Consider the following 21,187-nt stretch of genomic DNA (forward strand, 5'->3'; position numbering starts at 1 on the left):
CTTTCGACTCGACCATGGGTGAATTGTTCGTTGCCCACACTCCTTGACTAACTGCCGGTTCACCGCTCCGGCGAAAGGGTGTCGCTCGGTTTTACTTTTGCTTAAGCATGGAGAGCTTGGGACATCTCCCGTCGCTGGGACTCGCGTTATCATGGCGACCGTAGTTTGCTGCCATTCGCTCTGGGTGACCTGATGCAGACCTTGGGGGACCGTCTTCAAAATGTTGTCCGGCTGCCCCGCGTCGGGCACGTGGCCAGGAGCGGGACGTCGCAACGGCCGCGATTTAAAGTGAATTTCGTGTGGTACTTAAGCACTTATGGGAATCCACCAACTCCCCCAGGGACGTCTGGGGCTCACCCGAACTACACATGCCCGTTGAATTGGGGAGCCGTGCTCCCCATTTGTGCATTAGGGGGGGGGGGGACGTCGCTTCCCTCACCTTTTGTTCTGATGACCCCCCGCATAGTATTCGACCAGTGAAAGTGCACAAAAAGCGCAAAACAACGCTAATGGTTAACAGGTCATCCACTGATCTGACATAAAGGTCACGCCTTCTCTGCATTTCTTTACACTATGGTGCTAATCATGGTTTCATGGGGGGGTCATCCGCGCCTTCCACATGAACGTAGGCACTGCGGCCCGATCCGGAACTGGAGTTTGGAAGAAGAATAACGCTATTGCACGTGCTTGGACGCTGCCTTTTCTCTGATGGCGGGCGAGAACAGGCTCCCTTTGAAGATTTTTTTTTGCTTAATATCTGATTCACACGTTGTGAAACACATTGCAGCTAATGGGAATGTAGGAGATAGCGTCATCCGACTGTTGCTGTCACACATTGGTGTGCTGTAAGTTCCTGTGGGAGAGGTCGCATGCTTTCCAGACACAGCTTCTGTGCACACTTTAGCGAATGCCAGCGGGCCACGCACTTTCACTACCCTAGCCAAGTCATACTTTCGCGCTAAGAAAAATTACCTACGTGGGAGAATGAGCTTGCTTCCTTTAACAGGCAACTAGGCCGCTATGCACATTCCAAGAGTGAAGTATGACATCTGCTTTCATCTCTGGTGCAAATTATCTTCATTTTGTAATTTCATGTTTCGATCAGTTTACGTGTATTGTAGCAATTTTTAGATGCGATGCATCTCTTTAAATCGCCTTGTCCCTCCATGCATGCATCCGGCGTCCATCCGCACGCCTCTCCCCCATTCTCCTCGCCACGCCAGCTGCGCGGTAACGCCGCTCTCTCTGCAGCGTCATCTTGCGTTAGCGCTCGCTCCCCTCGCCATGCCAGCTGTGCGTCAGCGCGTGTTAGCGCTCGGTTAACACATGCGCATGCGCTACTCTCTCTCATTCCCCTCACCGTTAACGCGCGGTACATATAAACGCGATAACTGCGCCGCTCCGCTCAGTCGCTCCACCGCCGCCGCTCCGATGACATCCGATGACCACCGATGATTTGAATGGAGACTAACAGGTCTGCTACCGCGATGGTCGGCGCAACCGTAACAAGCACCGCCCAGATGCGTCGCATCACCCCATGGTTTCCCCCCGCGGAAAGATGTGGTCAATTTTTAGCTTGTTTCGATCCCAGGAAAATGATAATGGAACACTGCTCAGTATTTCCATGCTGTCACACTTGTTGAAGGGCAGTTCATCTAAACACTAGCGGCAGCTGCTCCTCCAAAACAATTAAACACAGTTATAGTTAACAGGTTAAACTGCAGGGCACGCAATAATCTTTCCTGGTTCCTCAGTAGCGATTTCTGGGGTGAAGAGTAGGTTACGGGACAGCCTATAGTGCTGCGTAATTTCCTGGTATGTGACAAGAGGTTGCATGCGCTTGAGCTCGGCTTCGGCTTCCTCAGCGCTGGCTCGGCGGGTTAAATCTCGAGCCACGAGGTTAGCGATGTCCTTGCCGCGGATGCCGGTGTGAGGTGGTGCCCATAAATCGTGACTGGTCTCGTTGGTGGTCTATGATTGATTAGTCGAAGTGTTGTGACGTGCGGTCGACCATTGGCAAAGTTGCGGCGCGCTTGCTAGAAGTGTGTGAGTATAACTTTGGCGTCGCTTTGGCTAAGCGAAAGTTCTATCGCCGCTCCCTCGGCTTGGAGAGGGCTGAGTCCGGGGATTGAGATTCTGCACCTGTGTTGTTGATTTAAAACGACGATGACTGACATGGCTGATCTTCTGGGATAACAGACTGCGTCCGTGTAGGCGGTAGATGATGCATCTCCGTACAACCTAAATATTGCCCGGGGTCGGGCTTCTCTGCGATCCTCGTGATGCACAGGGTGCATATTGCGTGGTAAGACGGGCACTATGAAGTGTTTTCTAATGGAGTGGGGTACGTTTCCAGTAAGGCGAGGTGGGTGGCTGAGTGGGGCCGACAGCGCCAGGCGTGAGAGGATGAACCTCCCCTTTCGGTTTTTCCTAACCTCAATCTTTGGCTAGACAGGTGCGCCTCAATTAACTCCTCGGCAGAGTTGTGGATGCGAAGTCGCAGTGGTCGTTCGGTTGAGGTGCTTGCCGGGAGACCCATGGCTTCCTTGTACGCTTCCCTGATCAGGATGTTTATTTTCTCGAGCTCTGTGGCTTTAAGCAGGGCGTAGGGTATAGCGTACGTACTCCGAGACACGACGAAGGCCTGGACAAGGCGAAGCGTGTCCGCTTCCCCCATACCCCTGATTTTGGTCGTGACTCGTCGTATCATATGAGGAACCTGGTCTGTTGTGGTTTTATGCTTGTTGATCAGAAGGGTGTTGGAGCGGTCCGCCTGGAATAATGGTGCACACAGAAAGCGCCAAACCTACGCATGTGGCAGCTTCAGTGGACATAAAGTCGTCCTGGGAGGATCAGCTATGGTACTGTCTGATATTTCATAGTGCGTGCCACTCAATGCAATCTGATTGAACAGTGCCAATGTTTCTTATCGTTTAATTTTTTCTTCAATTAACAAACTCATGTTCTAAGTAAATATAAGTTACTGTTGCATGTCATCCCTTTCACATAATGTCTTTTTGGCGTCCATAACAGCCCAGTACACCTGGCAATGTTTAACAAACAAGCTCTGGGGTCCTGGACTGAGGACTCCACTCACAGCGCTCTTATTTGATATGAGTAAACGTTTTCCTCCTCCTCCTCTTGAGCTGCTGCAGGCCGAAGAGGCAGAAGGAGGCATCATTTCAAAACAGTATATGAAATTAAAAAGAGGAATGTTGCAAATTAATTAAAGTTTGCCAACTAAGGTGCTGTCACCTTTTTTGTAACGAAAGCTTGATGTAGTATCTACGGATCACTAATATTTATTTGTTGAACTGTTCTATGTCATTGTGTGTGGTATAGGTCTTGCGTCGTGATGTCTTTTTAGGAAACACTCTTCCTTCGCAATTAATGCATATGCCAATTTTTATTTGGCGCTTCAAGCTGGCCTTGCCCCCCCTTTTTTATTTGTTTCGTTCATTTAAGTACTCATCGCTGGCCAGAAGCCCAAGCAGAAGTGGCCTAAGTGTGAACAACATCAGACACAAAACAGTTAAGGTAAACAAGAAAAGAGGAAAACAAAAACAAGAAAATGTAAAAAAAAAACACCGGCAGCCAGGCACACTGATTGCTTTTATCCAAGAGAGGAGTTGAGACACTGTTCGGGTGTGTTGCTCCATGCAGTTATCAACAGTATGTGGCAAACAATTTAAAAAGGTTAGTAGCTAGAAGGCCCAAAAGAACAAAAACAGTCATGCTATTCAGCTGCATTTTGAGGTACCGACTCGAATCTAGAGCAGTACTGTGACGTTATAACAGTAAAGAAATTCAGACGTAAAAGATTTTTTCTTGGCTCTAATGTTTGAATACTACCACTCCGCATGACCCTAGAAGCAGGATTTCAGAAACTATCTTTGTAACTATTAAATGTGAAGACATTTAGCGCGTAAAAACTGTCGCTGTCATTCGGATGTTTAATTTCCACTAGCTTTCGTCACCTCCTAAATAGAATACGGGCAACTATATTTGGAATGATGAAGTCAACAGACGTTCTTTAAACCCTGACGAGTACTTTTTTGTTATTTTTGTGTACGTTTGTAAATTATGCAATCATGTTACAGTTTCGACCGGATAAAAGCAGCGTATGAAAGTAATTTTACTTCTGCAGAGCTGTTGATGAGTTATGTCTAGTAAATAAGGATAGTTCGTGAAAGGCGGACGAAGCAAACTTACTTGCATGTAACTTCCATCTTAAGTTTTAAGTTAACCCCAACACATATATTCCTGAAATTCAGTCAATACATTGCTGCAAAGAGCCCAAAATTTAAAAGGAATATTTTTGTCGAGAATACGGAAAGAGACGGTATCATCCGATTTCAGCACTGTGGAGAATTAATCACTCCAGACGGAGATATTAACGAGAGCGAAGTTGAGCGCGTCTTATATATGATTCAAAATAATCCAATCTCAACTTAGCAGCCAAATTTTAGCGGTCTCCGCTACAACAGAAACAATGTCATAGCAAATTAAAAAATAAGTACGTCACCAACGCTACCCTGGGGTTCCTTAAAGGATCCATGAAGAGAAAATACAACTCCGTTTAATTTGAAAGAACTAGGATGCAGTGCCTCACTCAGCTCCATTACAGCCACAAAAGATGTTTTTTTAACAAAAAAAGCAAGAAGTATTTAAAAATTTCAAATTCTGCGCCACAGTGACGTGTTATGAGCAAGAATGACGTCATACGGGCCAACTTTATTAATAAAACATAATTTTCAGTACGTTAACTGCACGTTAGCATTCAAGTGATGCGGTCAAATGGAACGAGAGGCCCCATTACAGACGTCCAGTCATGTTTCGTCGCGACAAGTCAGTTAGGCGGCCGGCAATCGCTCAAACAAGGTTCCGTGACGTCATAGAAAAGTTGCTTGAAATTGGCTAGGGGGTCGCGACTGCCTCACACGTTTTCTTTATTATCTCCGTTATTTGTTAGAAGATTGCGATGATATTGCTATCATTGTTATCGGAACTAAGCAGTCTTTCTAATAAACCCAACTTGTATTTTGTCTTCATGGCACCTTTAAAGCAAGCGAAAGAGTTTTAGCTGTTGTGCGAGTCTGCTGAGTTGCCGGCTTCTATCCGACAAATGAACAAAAACGCAGGTTTTGATAAAGGAAGGGAGCCGGTGATAGGCAGTTTGCAAACGAATTTTTTAATTAATAATTTAGCCAAATTGCAGATTGAACCACTGAGTGAGAGTAATGCGCTGACTTGAAAGAGGGCGGACAGAAATATCCGCGCCTGCCAGTCATGGAGCACTTTCAGGGGAAAGTTCAGAAATCCATGGGAGGTGCCGCATCCGTGTGTCCGTCGAAGGGAAAGGAGCCGCCAGCTCTGCTCTTTATCGAGACTTACACCACCAGTGCAAGCTGCGACAATTTTTAACAGGAGAGCGGTTTAAGCTTTCAGTTTCACGTCGAGGGTTACCATTAAAAAGTAAAATGAAAAAATACCGAGCGCCCGTGAGCGTGTACCTTGTGGGGAGCGCCCTGCGTCGTCCAGGCTTACGCATGGGTTTGCGCCACGTGAGGAGCTCGCAGAAAATGGCTGCGGCTCAGCTCAGCTAATCCTAGATATGCAAAGCGAAAGGTTGGCGTAGCCAAGGTAAGTTTTGGTTTCACTTGGTCAACCTTTGATTTAGCGGCAATTAGTGTACTTTTCGTCCAATGCCTGCCGTTGTCCGTGGTTGCGGTACCGTTTCGGGCGTTTTCCGAGCCGAAGGGCTCGCCGGGTGATATCCGCGAGGTGGTCAGACGCCGCTTGCCGACGATAGCTTAAAGCCTCCAGCTCCCGTACAACGATCGGAGAATACGGCCCTGCCTCGCTCTCATTCATGTCCAAGCTCGCATGGGCGCCGCAAGTCACGCGGTCAGGCGGGAACCAGCTGCGGGAAGCGAATGCGCCAAGCCGGCATCATTGGTGGCAGCAGTGAACGCGGCCGTTTTTTTAAAGACGATAGTTTTTCTTTGGCTACTTAAACCCAGAACTTTTGGTCTGTCTGTCTGTCTGTCTGTCTGTCTTGAAAGGATAACTTTATTATAAAAATCATGGTATCTGTGACTCGATTCAGAAACCCGGCCAAAGGGAAGCGAGGTCTGCGGAATAGTCTTTTACTCACAGCCAAATCTAAACGCCTAAGTCCAGTTTGCATGTTCATACTTGTCAACATTGTGGAAGAACAAAACATTACGCGAATACGAGACAGAAAATTAATGCACAAGGCATATTTACAGTGTTCCTTTATAAAAAAATTATAGATGCTTGTCTTTTAAGAAATGTAATACTATATTCACTACAGAAAAAAAATCACACTCTCACCTGCTGTCGCCCGCGCCACTATAGCTTCTGGCGGCATTTTAAGAAACCAAGCGGCAACAGTTACGGAAGCTTCCACTAGATAGGTTCCACGTTCTGCTTGGAACGCACTTGGAGTAGGGAAACGCGGTTCTTTAAACGTTGATGTAGGGCGCCTCGATTCACGCGCGTCTCCGCCGTTCGGCAGCGCTGGCATCGAAGCACCCGGCCTAGAGCAGTGGAACGCGGTAAATGTAAAGTGACCTGAGCAAACCTTTAGCGTGTTTACCTTGGGAGGAGCGCGATGCAAGAGGAACAACATGAGAGGGGAGCGGAAAAGTGAATGGGGGGATTTACTTGGCAAATGTCGACAAAGACTATCGTCTTTTGTCGACATTTGCAACCAAAGGGGCAGATACGCGGAAAATTTTTAAAAACGATAGTCTTTCTTGGGCTACTTAAACCCAGAGATTTTGGTCTGTCTGTATGTCTGTTTGTCCGTCTGTATGTAACTCGATTCAGCCACCCAGCCAAAGTTTTTTTTTCTTTAATGTTGGCCTTAGCAGAAACACAAAATAAACTTATTTACATGACCAACTCGAGCGACAAGCCACCAACCTATGAAGGCTGATGTCTCCCTCAAATTCCCTAAGCGTAGTCAAGGGTTCTATTCATGACAGCCACTCAGGAGCTCATGCCTTGCGCTTGTGGACTTCTACGTACTGGGATATGGACTCACGAAAACACTGCCGCGTAGGGCGGGCGTCCACATCACCTTGGAGGCAGGCCATGCGCGAGCGCCATATGCTATGCAAGGCCACCAACATAACGAGGTCCAAGGGTGCCCCCTCCACGTTTTCTACCGCTAGATAGCGTATGCCACGGGGCTCAGCGGGAAATCTTTGTGAAGGGTCCTCTGGAGGACATCCCACAAAAATACCGGAGCCCAACAATGCAGATAGCGTGCTCTATCGTTTCTGGCTATTTAAAAATTGAACACTGAGTTCCCCATGGCACAAATATCCCTCTATCCTGCATCCAGGTTCCAACAGACAAGGTGCCTGTGTGTAATTTGAAAAAAAAAGGATTTCACTCCAAGGTGAACCTCCATTCTTATGACGCACTTTAGCACATTTTTGCCTGGGCCAGCACGGCAATTATATCTATACATAGGGACGGGGAAAACAACATCGCAAATGTCCTTATACAGTTTTTTGCGTGTCACAGAGGACAGGTACTCGCCAGAAAAACGTCCGAATAGAAAACAGGCCGTCATAACTATTTCCTTGAAATACCCATACACGCCACCTGGCATGCACCATGTTGATACTACATATTCCGGCATAGCACGCGCCAGCCGTACTTGCATGACACTCTACAAGAACGGGTCACGTCACGAACATGTCGCCAAAACAAAAACCGGTTTACCAGCTGTCGCACATACAGGTGCGCCAGCCCCAAGCCACCATCTCTGACTCTCCGAAACAGGTTTGTTCTGCTGCACCTCTCCCATGTTGAACCCCAAACGAACACCGCAAATACTCGGTGAAGCCTTTGGACGTTGATTCGCGAACAATACAGTACCTGCATAACATACCAGATCTTCGTTTCAAAGAATAAGTTACATGCCATGGCCCTCGCAAAAATTGACAACCTTGCCCCCTTCCATTTCTCGGCCTTCTCCCTCAACGCCTGTGTCTGGCTGCGCCAGTATGGCTCGCTATCCCTGTAATATTCCAGTTCAACGCCCAAGTACTTCATTTGAGTGGTGACCCAAAAGTTGGCGATGTTGATGACCATTCCCCATGCAAAAATGCTCGGCACGTTGCCCAGTTCACAAAACTACCCTTCACCATGCCAAACTTTTTGACCGTGTCAACTACCAACTGAACGCTTTCTTCGTTCATACAAAAAACAGCCACGTCGTCTGCGTAAGCCAAAAGTTTGACTTCTGACTCATGAAGCCACCCAGCCAAAGTAAAATGGTTACTGCGCAATAGTCTTATATACTCACCGCCAAATGTAAACGCTAAGCCCGGTTTATATGTTCATACTTGTCAACTTTGTTGAACAATAACAAGACATTACGCAAATATAAGGCAGGAAATTAGTACACAAGGGATATTTACAGTGTTCCTTTATTAAAAAATTCATGGATGCTTGGTTTTTCGATAGAAAATAATATTCTAGATCAACTGCAGAAAACCACCGCATGCTGTTGGCCGCGCCACCTCCTGGCGGCATATGAAAAATCACGCGGCAACAGCAACGAAAGGTTCCACTAGCTAGGTTCCACGTTCTGCTTGGAACGCACGTGGAGCACGGCAACGCGGTTCTATAAACCTTCAGGTCGGCCGCCTCGATTCACGTGCGTCTCCGCCGTACTGCAGCGCTAGCATCGAGGAACCCCGCTTGTAGCAGTGGAACGCGGTAAATTCGAATCACCTTGAGCAAACCTTTAGTGTGTTTATCATGGAGGAAAGAAAAGGTTTTCTTTCCTCCATGGTGTTTACCTTGGGATGAGCGCGACGGAAGAGGAACAGCACGAGAGGTGAGCGGGAAAGAAAAGGGGGGCATTTCCTTGGCAAATGTCCACAAAGGCTATAGACATTTGACGACATTTGCAACGAAAGGAGCAGATAAGCGGCCAATTTTTTTATTGGGCGTACGCGGCTGTCCGCGGAGCTCGGATTGGCGAGCCACGTGATGAGTTGCCAACAGTACGGCGCAGCTACGATCAAATGAAGATCAAATCTTCCGCGATTGTGAAAGCGCTGGATGAGATTAGAAAATCTTTGCTTTAGAAATACCAAGACAAAATACCGAGCGTACGTGAGCGTGAATTTCGTGAGGAGCGCCCGGCGTTGGCCAGCTCCACCTTCGGGAACACTCCGCCCAGCGTTCGTGAAGTGACCTCTGACGTGCTGCTCTTTTCGCGAGTTCACACACGCTCGCGCCTGAAGTGGGCAGCACAGAAGCCAAGTTCGGTGTACAGACTGCGAGTTCGCGAAGCCATGGTGGTGGTGGTGGTGAAAACGTTTTATTGAGCTGGAACGGAGTTAGTTGAGCCGTTCCTCTCTTGTGGGGGGCGTCCTCAGTCCAGGAGGCCCTGGGCACGTGCGGCCAGTTGCGCCCGGGATATCAGCTGTTGCTGGTCACCCAGGTCGCCGCTAGCCAGCTGGCCCTTCCACTGCTCAGGGGTTGGGTTGGGAAGGGGGAGTAGAGTTGGGGTTAGGTGGCACTCCCACACCATGTGGTATAGGGTGCATGGGGATGGGCAGTGTTTGCACTTTGGAGAGTACTGTGTAGGATACATAGCATGAAGGCGTGTGCCATGAGGAAAGGTGTTGGTTTGCAGCCGTCGTAAGATGCACTCGTCGGTCTTGGGAAGGTTCGGATGGGGTGGAGAGAAGTGCTGGCGTTGTCGGCGTAAATGGGCAAGGATGTCAGCGTAGCGGAGGGGTATGGGCGGAGAAGCACTTGGGTCGTCGGCTCCCGTGGGTGCCCGGGGTATGAGGGCGCGGGCAGAGGCGTGGGCCGCCTCATTCCCAGGGAGAGCCGTGTGACCCGGTGTCCACACGATGCGGATATCGGGAATTGGCGCTGTTCGTTGGGCAAGAATGCGGAGGGCAAGGGCCGAGATTCGTCCAGCTTGGTAGTGGCGGCAAGCGGTCTGGGAGTCTGTCAGGATCGTCACGTACTCTAGATCGGTGTGGGCGGCCAAGGCGATTGCAATTTCTTCTGCTGTTGTTATGTTGTTGGTAGGGGTGGTAGCTGAGTTCACAAGACTTCCTGTGGAGTCGACAACGGCTGACGTGTGGGCTGAGTGAGAGGAGTATGGAGAGGCATCCACGTATCGAGTGTCTTCCCGAGATCCGTACTTGACGTAGAGGTGGGCAGCCCGCGCCTTGCGGCGGCCTTGGTTATACGTTGGGTGCATATGGCGGGGTATAGGGGAGACAGTGATGTGACGACGGATAGCTGGTGGAATGCGTTGAAGAGTATGTTCCGGTGGGGGGAGCGGATAGCCGAGACGACTTAATATTGAGCGACCGGTGGTTGTCAGGAGGAGGCGTTCTTTTTGGCTGGTGAGATGCGCCTCGATGAGCTCCTCAAGGGTGTTGTGAACCCCGAGTTGTTGGAAACGGATTGTTGACGTGGTGATAGGTAGCCCAAGTGCCATTTTGTAACTTCTCAGTATGAGGGCGTTTAATTTATTACTTTCAGCAGGTTTTAGTGTGAGATACGGCGTGCCGTATGTTATGCGACTTATTAGGAGAGCCTGTACAAGGCTTACAGTGTCGCGCTCCTTAAGGCCTTGACGGCGGTGGGTGATTCGTCGAATGAGGCCGACTAGTTGCATTACGGTGGTTTGCAGTTGGGTGAGAGTTGCGTGGCCAGCCCCATCTTGTTGAATTTGAAGTCCTAGTACCCGAAGAACGGTCACCTTGGGAACGGGTTTACCCTGTATGGTGAGTGAGGGCTCAGGCGGTGGAGGTGGGCGTCTGCCACGAGAGCGGGCGCGGAGAACGAGTAGAGACGATTTTTCCGGGGCGCAAGTAAGTCCGCAGGTTGTCAAATAGGTGAGAGTGGCATTGATAGCTTGCTGGAGTGAGTCTTCCTGGTCGCCTACTGATCCACCAATAGTCCAGATGGTGAGGTCGTTGGCGTAGAGTGCGTAGTGAATGTGAGAAAGAGAGTCAAGAGCTGGTGGTAACCCGAGAAGTGCGACGTTGAAGAGGAGTGGGGATATTACTGAGCCTTGTGGCGTGCCCTTGGGTGGTGGGTGGAAAGCAGAGCTACGGAGGTCACCGATTCCGATCGTAGCTGTCCGGCCAGTTAAAAATTGACGTACGTAGTTGTCGGTGTGGAGGCCGCAATTGGTGCTTTGTAGGTTCTTTAAGATGGCAGCATGGGAGACATTGTCAAAGGCTCCTTTGACGTCTAGAGCCAGGATGGCTCGTGGGGTGGATGTGCTGAGATGGTCCAGAACCTCTTCTTTGATTTGGAGCAGGACGTCTTGCGTTGAAAGGTGAGCTCGAAAACCAATCATCGTATGCGGGACTAGGTTGTTGTCTTCAAGATAGGCTGTAAGGCGAGTATGAATGAGGTGTTCGTAAAGCTTGCCTAGACATGATGTCAGGGAGATCGGGCGGAGATTATTAATGGAGAGCGGTTTGTGAGGTTTCGGGACAAGTGTTATATCCGCATGTCGCCACTGGGCTGGAACAGTGCCTTGGGTCCATTGCGAGTTGAAAAAGTCGAGTAGTGCTTGGAGAGAGTCGTTGTCGAGGTTACGCAGGGTTTTGTTATTGATGCGGTCGTGGCCGGGAGTGGTGTTGCGGGTGAGCTTGGCCAGGACGTCTTGAAGTTCTTGAATTGTAAAAGGGGCATCTAGGGTGGGATTTGGGGCCCCTGAGTAGTCTGGATGACCTATTGTAGAAGAAGGGGGAGGCCCAAATAGGGTGGTTTTGATATCGGAGAGTAGCTGGTCTTGGGGTCCGGGGTAGTTGTGAAGCAAACGTTTGAGGTGATGTGCCGTAGCAGATTTGGAGGGTTTGTCCCCGAGAAGCGATCGCAGTATGTGCCATGTCTTTGTAGTTCCAAGCGTTCCTTGCAAGCTGTTACAAAAGGTAGCCCAGTTTTGCTGATGTAGCGTGAGGGCGTATTGGGCTGCCTCTTGGGTGATCTCGTTGATCCGGCGGCGGAGTTTCTTGTTATGTTTTTGTTTTTTCCATCGGCGAAGTAGGCCCTTGCGGGCGTCTAATAAGTGGAGAAGATGAGCATCCATGACTGGGTTTTCGGAGGTAAGAGGGAGAGTTTTGCTGGGCCGGGATACGGTTTCTTGAATTTGAGAGACCCATTGATCAAGGTCCGTGATGGTGGTGGGGAGTGGGTTAGGATCTTCGCGAAAGGCTTTCCAGTCAGTAAGGGTAGCTTGTCCAATGCGCGTTTTTGCTTTATGTTGAGGGAGAGTCACTTGGATGATGTGGTGATCGCTTCCGAGGGTTTCGTCGAGGCGTTCCCAGATGAGGTGAGAGATGTTGCGTGAGAAGGTGAGGTCAGGGTTTGTATCACGGGTGACGCTGTTGCCAATTCGAGTGGGAGTGGTCAAGTCATTCCACAGAGATAGTTGGTGGTGATTCGCGGTTGTGAACAAATCCTGGCCTTTCCGTCTGTCCGAGGAGTAACCCCATGAGGTGTGGGGGGCATTGAAGTCCCCCAATAATAGTAAAGGGTGCCTATGAGAATGACAGAGGGCACGTTGGACGAGGTGGTCGAGCGAAGCGAGTGATTCTCGAGGGGGGCTATACACGTTAAGCAGGAATATACTAGGCGTGGTAGGCGAAGTAGGAAGAATTTCTATAAATGTATGGCCAATTTGGGAGTGAATCTCGATAATCTGCGCGGTGAGATGGCGTGCCACCAGGATTGCCGTGCGAGGGGAGCCTGGTGAGACGTGTGTTTCGTAATCCCGTAGGGTGACAGGGGCGGTATCAACTTCTTGGAGGGCAATGACATCTGGTTTTTTGTCCTGACTGAGATGTAAGAGGGAGATACGCTTGCTTTGAAATGAACGACAATTCCATTGCCATATGGTTAAGGGACGTTGTATGGCTTGCGGATTATTATTCATGTTGGAGTGCATCGAAGCCAGGTGCCGCGGGTTCTTGCGCGTGCTAAGGCGGTCCACTTCGCTAAAGATGTGTAATTCTGCGGACCAAACCATCCGGGCCTGCAAGTCATGAATAACCTTCAGTGGCAAGTTTGGAAATCCATGGGAGGTGCAAAAGCCGGGTCTTCGGTGAAGGAAGAGGGGCCGCCAACTCTGCGGTTTCTCCAGCCTCGAACCAAGAGCGCAAGGTGCGCCGCTTTTTTATTTGCTTTCGCAAAAATCGAGCAGCGATGTATCTTTAATTAAAGAACACTGCGAATACCACTTATGCATTGATGTTTTGCCTCAAATATGCCGAATGTTTTCTTTTTGGCGAGAAACCTTGACAATTATGAATTGTGTTTAAGTATATAGGGGTTCGGAAAATTTTTACCTGTATAATGTCCTCATTCAAGAATCCATCTGAACTTTTCGCCGGGCGGCTGATTAGAGGGAGACAGACATAAACAGGCCAAAATTTTCGGGTTTAAGGAGGCCAATAAAGACTATCGCATTTAACGCCCTCTATTTCGCGCGCAACACCTTTCCCAGCGCCGGAACTTTGGTGAAAGAGGTCGTCGTTCCGTGTGACACGTGGCATGGGCCGCCATCAACGTGATCAGGTTAGTAAGGCTGCAGCCACAGGCTTCGAAAGAGCTTTTCTTCATTTCGCCTGCCAACAGATAAGCTCGTCGTGCAAGCAGTGACAGGGGGGGTTGGAGGGCGGCGAGGAGTGGGGCTGTTGTCGCCAGCGCCCCTTTCCTTCGCACGTACTCGCTCGAGTGCGTCCGGAGACAGCGTAGGAAATGCCGCCCTGATTGACATGTCGTGGCTCCGCCACCACTTCGTTGGCGTGGCTCTCGACCTCAACCCACCCCCTCAAGACAAGGAGAAGGCCGTAGCCATGGGTCGTCAACATCCGGGAACAGTGTCCTGATGTAAGGGGAACACTGAAGATAATGGCCCTCGCGCGGGAACCATAATGAAGGCTGCCTAAATGATATCTTCTCGGGTGATGAAGACATAAAGGCGCAAGTTTACCGAACATTCTGGACAGGGAGGTGTTTCGTCAGACGTTGTTGGATGCCAAGAGGACGACGTTTGTTTTTGTACTGGTGCGTTCCCCTCGACGCGCGTGGAGAGCCGATCGCGACACGCTACTCCTGGAGCGCCTGGTCTAATAAGGCATTCCGCGGTTTGTATAACGTTTAGCAGAGGCGTCCCACCCCAACTCAATCCGGGTCGCTTGTCTGTCTGAGGTGGCACACATTTGCATCTCGGGAAGACATAATTCAAAACGGCATAAATCACGACTCCTGGGCGTGTTTACTACAGGCAGTGTATGCCGATTAAATTATGCGGGCGTGAGCCCCTACGTGACGGGCGGTGAGAGGAGCGCCGGTACGGAGAACGTCGAGGCGTTGCCGGATTAGCCCAGATATGGCGCAGACAGTGAAGCGTTGGAGGCGAAGTCCTGTATACAGGATAGGCCTGAAAAAAAGAGGTAACCGTGTTATGTAAAAAAGAGGTACACATAAATCCGCTGTGAATATGTGCACTGGTGGCTTGAATTATTTCGGCAAATCGCCATGTTCGTTAGGGTAAATGTGACTTGTACGGGAAGGACTGTTTTTTTTTTAAATGCAACGAGCTTGGTTTGCGAGTTCTTCCAGAAAGCATTCAGGGTCCACTCCGATCAGTTCTGCTCAGCAAGTGACTTCCAAAAGTTTATGGAACGCGCCAACTGCACCTGCAAGTCGGCACAGAATCTTTCAAAGCATCCCTATAACTGCCACCCTCTGACCCTTGTTGGGTGCTAGCAACAACGACTTTATTCATTTTTCATTCTCTGTGTGGTATTCCTGTGAGCGAATGTCGTAGTAGATGGCCGGATTCAAATGCAGCAGCAAGTTGGGGGAACCTAAACGTTTTCCTTAAACGGCCCACTGTACAATTCGTACAGCGCCCTTATTGGCCGGCTGAATGGTGGTTTGCTCAGACAAACACTTGCTCATGAGAAAATAATTGCTATTAAAAATGTAATACGTGCTCGCTGTTTTCTTTTACTTATTTAAAAAAGGGCTGCGAAACTAGCTGAGTATTTACACTCAATCGTGGGTGTTAGAATCGAATGTGTAACTGTTTTCATTTCTATCGTTTCCACAGAGTCGATTCATACTGGGGCTTCTTTTCCTCTTTCGAGGTTTATGCCTTTGCTTGGATGAACTATGCTTTCGCGGGTTTGTTTACTTATTCTATCTTTTCCCTCTTGTCTAACTTGCGGTCGCGGGTTCGATTCCCGGCCGCGGCGGCCGCTTTTCTGATGGAGGCTAAAAGCAAAAACGTCCGTGTGTAAGATTTCGGCGTACGTTAAAGATCCCCAGGTGGTCAAAATTAATCCGGAGCCCTCCACTACGGCGCGCCTCATCGCCTGCGTTGCATCGGCGCGTTAAACCCAACAATCAATCAATCAATCAATCAATCAATCAATCAATCAATCAATCAATCAATCAATCAATCAATCAATCAATCAATCAATCAATCAATCAATCAATCAATCAATCAATCAATCAATCAATCAAACTTTCTTCTGGGCCTCAACTAGCGCCGGCTGTTAGCCCAACATCTTGTTGCATATTTGTCAAGAACGAAATTGTCTAAGGAGCAAATTAAATGAATGAACAACGGCGTTCCATAGCGCATGCGTCAGAAATCAAACACTAAGAAAAGGCGAGGGTGCTCCGAGGCAATGCCTGGGCATGCCTGTGCGCACAGCTGAGTGGAAAAGTAAAGAGGGCCCTCTCTTCTCGCGCCGAGCTTCGCACCTCGAGCGCTCTGGTGAGCGGCGCACCAGTCACCAGTCAACCAGGATGCTCTGCCTGCAGTAGAGAGCCCTGCGGCGCTCAATCGGACATTATAGCTTTCATACTCACGATTGTGAGGAGTGCTTAGGTGTCCTCTGATTTTTTAATCTCCCATTCTGTCAGTTTCGAATAAATTCAAAAGTAGGTTATGCTCAACACGGCAGAGGCTTGGGCTACGCAGCGCACGCAAAAATGCCTCTTAAAGGCTCACTTAGAACAATAAAGCAGTGCATTGTAAAGCAAAGCTTTCTACCTCTACCACCCAACGGCTCCTTCATGGCATGCGGGACAAGAAACTCCCAACGCGGCTAGGAGGGGGATGGTGGTTTTCACTCACGGAGTGCACTGTAGATGGCGCCGCGAAGGGTCACCCAGCGTTCCCTGCGCGCGGCTCACACTGGCGCGCGCGTCGCCGGGACGGCTTTGTCGTCTGCTTTAGCGACGGTTATTTTGGGCCTGTTTTGGCCCAGCTTCGCATCAATTGCACGCTTGCTTCGCACGGCTTGATTAACTTGTTCGAAAGCATCTCCTGGATAACCTGGACCCGACGGAATGACTTGGTCGTATGCCAGAGATACTTTAAGTACCGGTTTGCAGGGAGGGAAACAAAATCTAAAGACCACATTCAGACATCTGGCCGCTAGAGAAACGCTATACCTTTCGCGCACTGCTTGCAAACGAATGGGAGTCCGTTTTCTGTATCGGTAAATACCAATTCGGTTCTGTTTTAAGAGGTATTACAAAAGGCGAAAGGGGAAACTGGTTCTGATAAATAGCTATTGTAAAAGCTCCCTCAGCTTTCTCGCAATTCTCAAACTTACTAAACTAACTAGTTTAAATCGGTATAAATGGGAATCACTAAGCTGACATGCCGAATTGTTTCTGTGTCAGCGCATGCTTCGCGCAGACATCGGGATGTTTAGCTTCCGGGATGGCTAGCTTCCACTGCCTCACCTGTCGAAAGACGCTCCTCTCCGTTTTCTTTGTCTCGATTCACGGCCGGTCCGCAGTGGCGGCTTCTGCCGCTCCAGCCCGGCCGTTGCCGACGCTCCTGCTGCGTTCGGGACGACGTCCCCGCGAATTCGAGGTAAGGGTTGGCAGAATCTCTGGTTTCACTCTTTGTAGAGCTACGTGTGTGAATTCCAGTGACGTCGCATGGGCAATTGTTGTGGGTGTCGTTTAGAGCTTTGCTTTCCAACCATATTCACATCGTGGATTGGAGCCAACTTTTGTAGCGTAAGCTACACTGGCCGAGGTTGAGCAGTTTCGCGTGTGCCGTGAAGGGCCGTTCTGCGCAAGCGCGAGGGACATTGGATTGGATTGGCTTGGATTGAATTTGGATTGGATTGGATTAAAGTGGATTGTGTTGGATTGTGTTGCGTCATAGCCGCGGCGGACGCACTGGCGCCGGCGCGTGCCCAGGTGTGCAACTCAATTGCGCAGTAGCCAAGTCCGACGCTGCACCGGAGTCGCTTGATAGCTGTTTCGCGTGGCTCGTGAAGAGCCGTGCTGAGCATGCGCGAGGAGCAGTGACTGGACAGGACTTGACTGGACTGGACTGGATTAAACTGAATTGGACTGGACTGGACTGGATTGGACTGGATTGCTAAACCTAGGCTCACGCTACGTTTATCCAGGCATAGCAGAGCTAAGCCACTACAATTTTTTTTATCCACCGGATTACTTATTTGGCTCACAAATGCACAATATATACTCGACGAGAATGGCATCCGCTTGACAATTTTCCCGTCTCAATAAGAATGAAAACGCGGATCTGGAAACACTCCATGAGGGGCTTTAACGTTTGCAGTGAGAGAGCGATATTGGGGAAGTGGCTATGACACCAACTGAGCGCGTTTATTGAAAAGCGGTACCAACGTTTGGGAACCTACTTTGCTCTTTCGTCTGGGGTGACAGTGTTCGAACACAAGCAGCAGTTCTAAAAGGTAGCTTTTTTTATTCTTTTACTCGTTTCTTGCCGTTGCACGTCGGCGGCCATGGGCGTAAATGATCGTAAGGGTATCTGGGGATCTGGTCAGCCCTCCCCGAGTTTGTTGTATGTGCGAGGACTCGGGGAAGATTCTGTGTGAGTAATTTGTTGCGGTGCAATTTATATGCGCGCCGTCAACGTTAGTCCTGTGGTCAGGTTTTTCATAGTGTTCGACCAATGCACACTCTAATAAATCGGGGGAGTATTTCAAGAGTCCAACAGTCATTGTACTCTTGTAAGCATTCGCGCACTCCACTCCGAAGCTGCTGGGAGTTGAATGCAATGTTCGCTCCCCATGAGGAGGAAGAGCAAAACTGACCGCGTACTCTTCTCGTGTGGGGTGGAGTGCAGCCAGAATACATGGAGCGATTATGCGACGAAAAGACGAACAACGCCCGGCGGCGCGCGCCCGACACCCGGCGGCGGAAAAAACGTCGTCTGCCGCCAATCTAAAAGTTCGTCGGCGGCGGAGACGCGGCGAGCGGCAGACCGAAGGAACCAATCTACGAGCCGGTGCAGACGGCCGCTTTGGAAGAGTTTGATAGACGTACGCTTGTCCCGCGCCTAATCGACTTAAAATAAAACGGATTGTAAATCTGAGATCGAATGAGGAAAATGGTGTTCCAAGAACTGAAGTCCGCGCTCTTCTGATAGCTCAAGCCGCAAGTGCAACACAGTCCCGACCAAACTACCGTGGCTTGTGTCGATAGCTTTTATTAGGTTAAATAAAGGAAATCCGGCTATATAACTTCTATTAACAGCAACATGGGGCCCGTCTGAAAGATCGGTGTGTGAGGAAGGGGAGATATCACCATATCACTGCGAGGGCATCTCCAATACAACAAAATAGAAGCAGAGCCAGGCTTGACCAGCCCTACTTTGCATTCAGCGCCCTCTGGAGAGGTGGAGTGGAGGTGGAACGCCGGTTTCATGTAGTGGGAGTCGCTGATTCGAATCTCCCCGGGGATGCTCGTTTTTTAAATTCTTTACTGCCTTTAGGGCTTATGAGAACTGAAAACGTATATTGCAGGAGCAGAAACGCCCCCGAGTCCCGCAGAATAGTCAAACGACGTACAACCCAAGCGGGAAGCTTCTTCCCTGCGTCTGTTTTTTGAACGCCGACGTTGATTATGGGCGCGGAGTTAGCCACACAGAGCATATGCATCCCACCGGCGGCGCGGCGGTGGACGCCGTGACTTTGTAGTTCAGCTAGAGTGTACTAGAAGTTTTAGAGTGGCCCGAGCGGCGGCCTCTCCCATTGCTCCGCCGGGTCGACTTTCGCGCAGAAAATAGAACCGGTATAGCGGCGGCGCTGCTGTCGTCGACAACTGAACAGCCGGCGCTCCCCGGTACCAGCTCCCAGCCTGCGCGCGGCAAAATTTGCGTTGCTCGCGGCGCTGCTTTGCGCTTGCGAAGCTGATTTATTTTGGATTATGAAGTTTAACGCGCCGGCGCTACACAGGCGATGAGGCAAGTGGTAATGGGGAGCTCCGGATTAATTTTAACCACCAGGAGATCTTTAACGTGCGCCGAAATCTCGAAGACACGGGCGTTTTTCGCTTTTATCCTCCATCACAAAAGCGGCCCCGCCGCGGCCGGGAATGGAACCTGCGCCTTTGGTCAGCTGATTTAGAAAGGAGCCGCAGAAACGTTATGACTCCGCTTGAGCAAACTTTAAACTAGTACGACCCGACATAAAATTATTGACCCCCTCCCCCCCCCCCCCCCCCCAACGATACTTTCTCATTTTTTATGCGTTTTCTGAAAACGTTAATTGTTGATACACAGTAACTTCTCGTTAACTCAAAGTCGTAAAATTAGCTGGAAATTTTGAATAAGCGCAGAGTTTCGAGTTAAGTCAAATGCAGAAAATTTGTCGGTACCTGAAATAACAGCTAGTGGTGCTAACAAAAGCACTATTGCACAGGGGAGATTTGTAATAACGGTAAAATAATTCACAGGAAAAAGAAACTTTTATTATTGCAGAAGAAAGAACTGTGTTGCGCTCGGCTGTTTCGCGTTCGCATCTGCACCCCACAAAAGCGTACCCGAGGGCCGAGCCGAATCGCATGGATTGGTGGTCGCCACCGCTACATTTTACCTTGTTACAAAGCAGACGCAGCATGTATGTTGTTTCTGCCGTTGTACGCACGCACTTCTGGAGGCTCCTCCTTGTCCGCATGATCAGCTGCGTCGTCCACAGCAAGGATGTACGCGCCAGACAGCATTCCAGTAACGGGGACGCGCAGTCCGCGTAAACTTGCACTTCACAACCGCGTTCGGCGGGAGTAATCATTCTAACGGGGACCTTATCAGCTGCCAGCAGCGGACTTTGCCTTGTGTCCTCTCTGCCAGGATTTCGAGACATCCGTGGTCCTCCGAAAAAACGTTTCGAGATAAAGCGGGCAAATGCGTAGCGCCTATGGGAGGTAAACACACGGTGTGAAAAAGTTTTGAGAAGATATTTTGAGATAGCAGCGTTCGAGTTAACGAGGAATTAATTTGACGGACAGGCACCAGGAATGTTTTCCCTTCCCCTTCTTGATTCTGCGCATGAAGCAAAAGCGGCGGGCGCACATTCTATATAGGCTGCAAAAAGTTTACTGCTTTTTTTACGTTCCTATTTAGAACGAAAATACCAAGAGCCTTCTTCTGGGCTACCCCAGCCGTTGATGCTTGTACTGTCGTTAGTGGGCTTTCTTATTTTATTAACCTGCTATGTCGCATATTGCAGGCACTTCGTAAGGAACTGTGTACTGAAAATGAAGTGCCAAGTCTGCATGACCAATCCTGCATGCCAGGGGAAGATGCCGCTGTGTTTACTACCTCTTGTATTTTTTTGGGGGGGAGGGGGGGGGGGGCTTCTGAATCCGTCTGTGCATTTTTGAAAGTTTATTAGCGATCTCTAGGACGTTTTTACCAGTTGCTTCAGCGACAAGGAGCTCAACCATGACAGCGTTATGGATGTGCCGTAGCCCTTATTCACAGCAAACACCTTAACGGCGGTGGTTGCGACCAGCACGGGAGACCTTGACAGCAAATGTGGTTCGGTTATGTATACATTGTTTCTATATCTATTTCTATATAAAATGTTTAATCAAGTTCCGTGATTACATGTGAAGGTGGGAGCAACACCCTAAACTTAGCCGTGGCTAATGATCGAGGGCGAGTTATGAAAATGCGTTGGCCAAAAATGTCAATTTAAACCTCCATGTTAGTGTTATTCCTAAACCTTTACCGGTGTAGACTTTGTGCATGATTTCCCTTGTTACATTACATTTTCTAGGCTATTGAAAATGAAAACAAAATGTGTATTTCGTTCCGGTTCCGTTTATTGGAACCTCC

Source organism: Haemaphysalis longicornis, unplaced genomic scaffold, assembly GCF_048455015.1.
Source record: "Haemaphysalis longicornis isolate Haplotype H1 unplaced genomic scaffold, Haemaphysalis longicornis Haplotype H1 scaffold_6, whole genome shotgun sequence".
Taxonomy (NCBI): Eukaryota; Metazoa; Arthropoda; class Arachnida; order Ixodida; family Ixodidae; genus Haemaphysalis; species Haemaphysalis longicornis.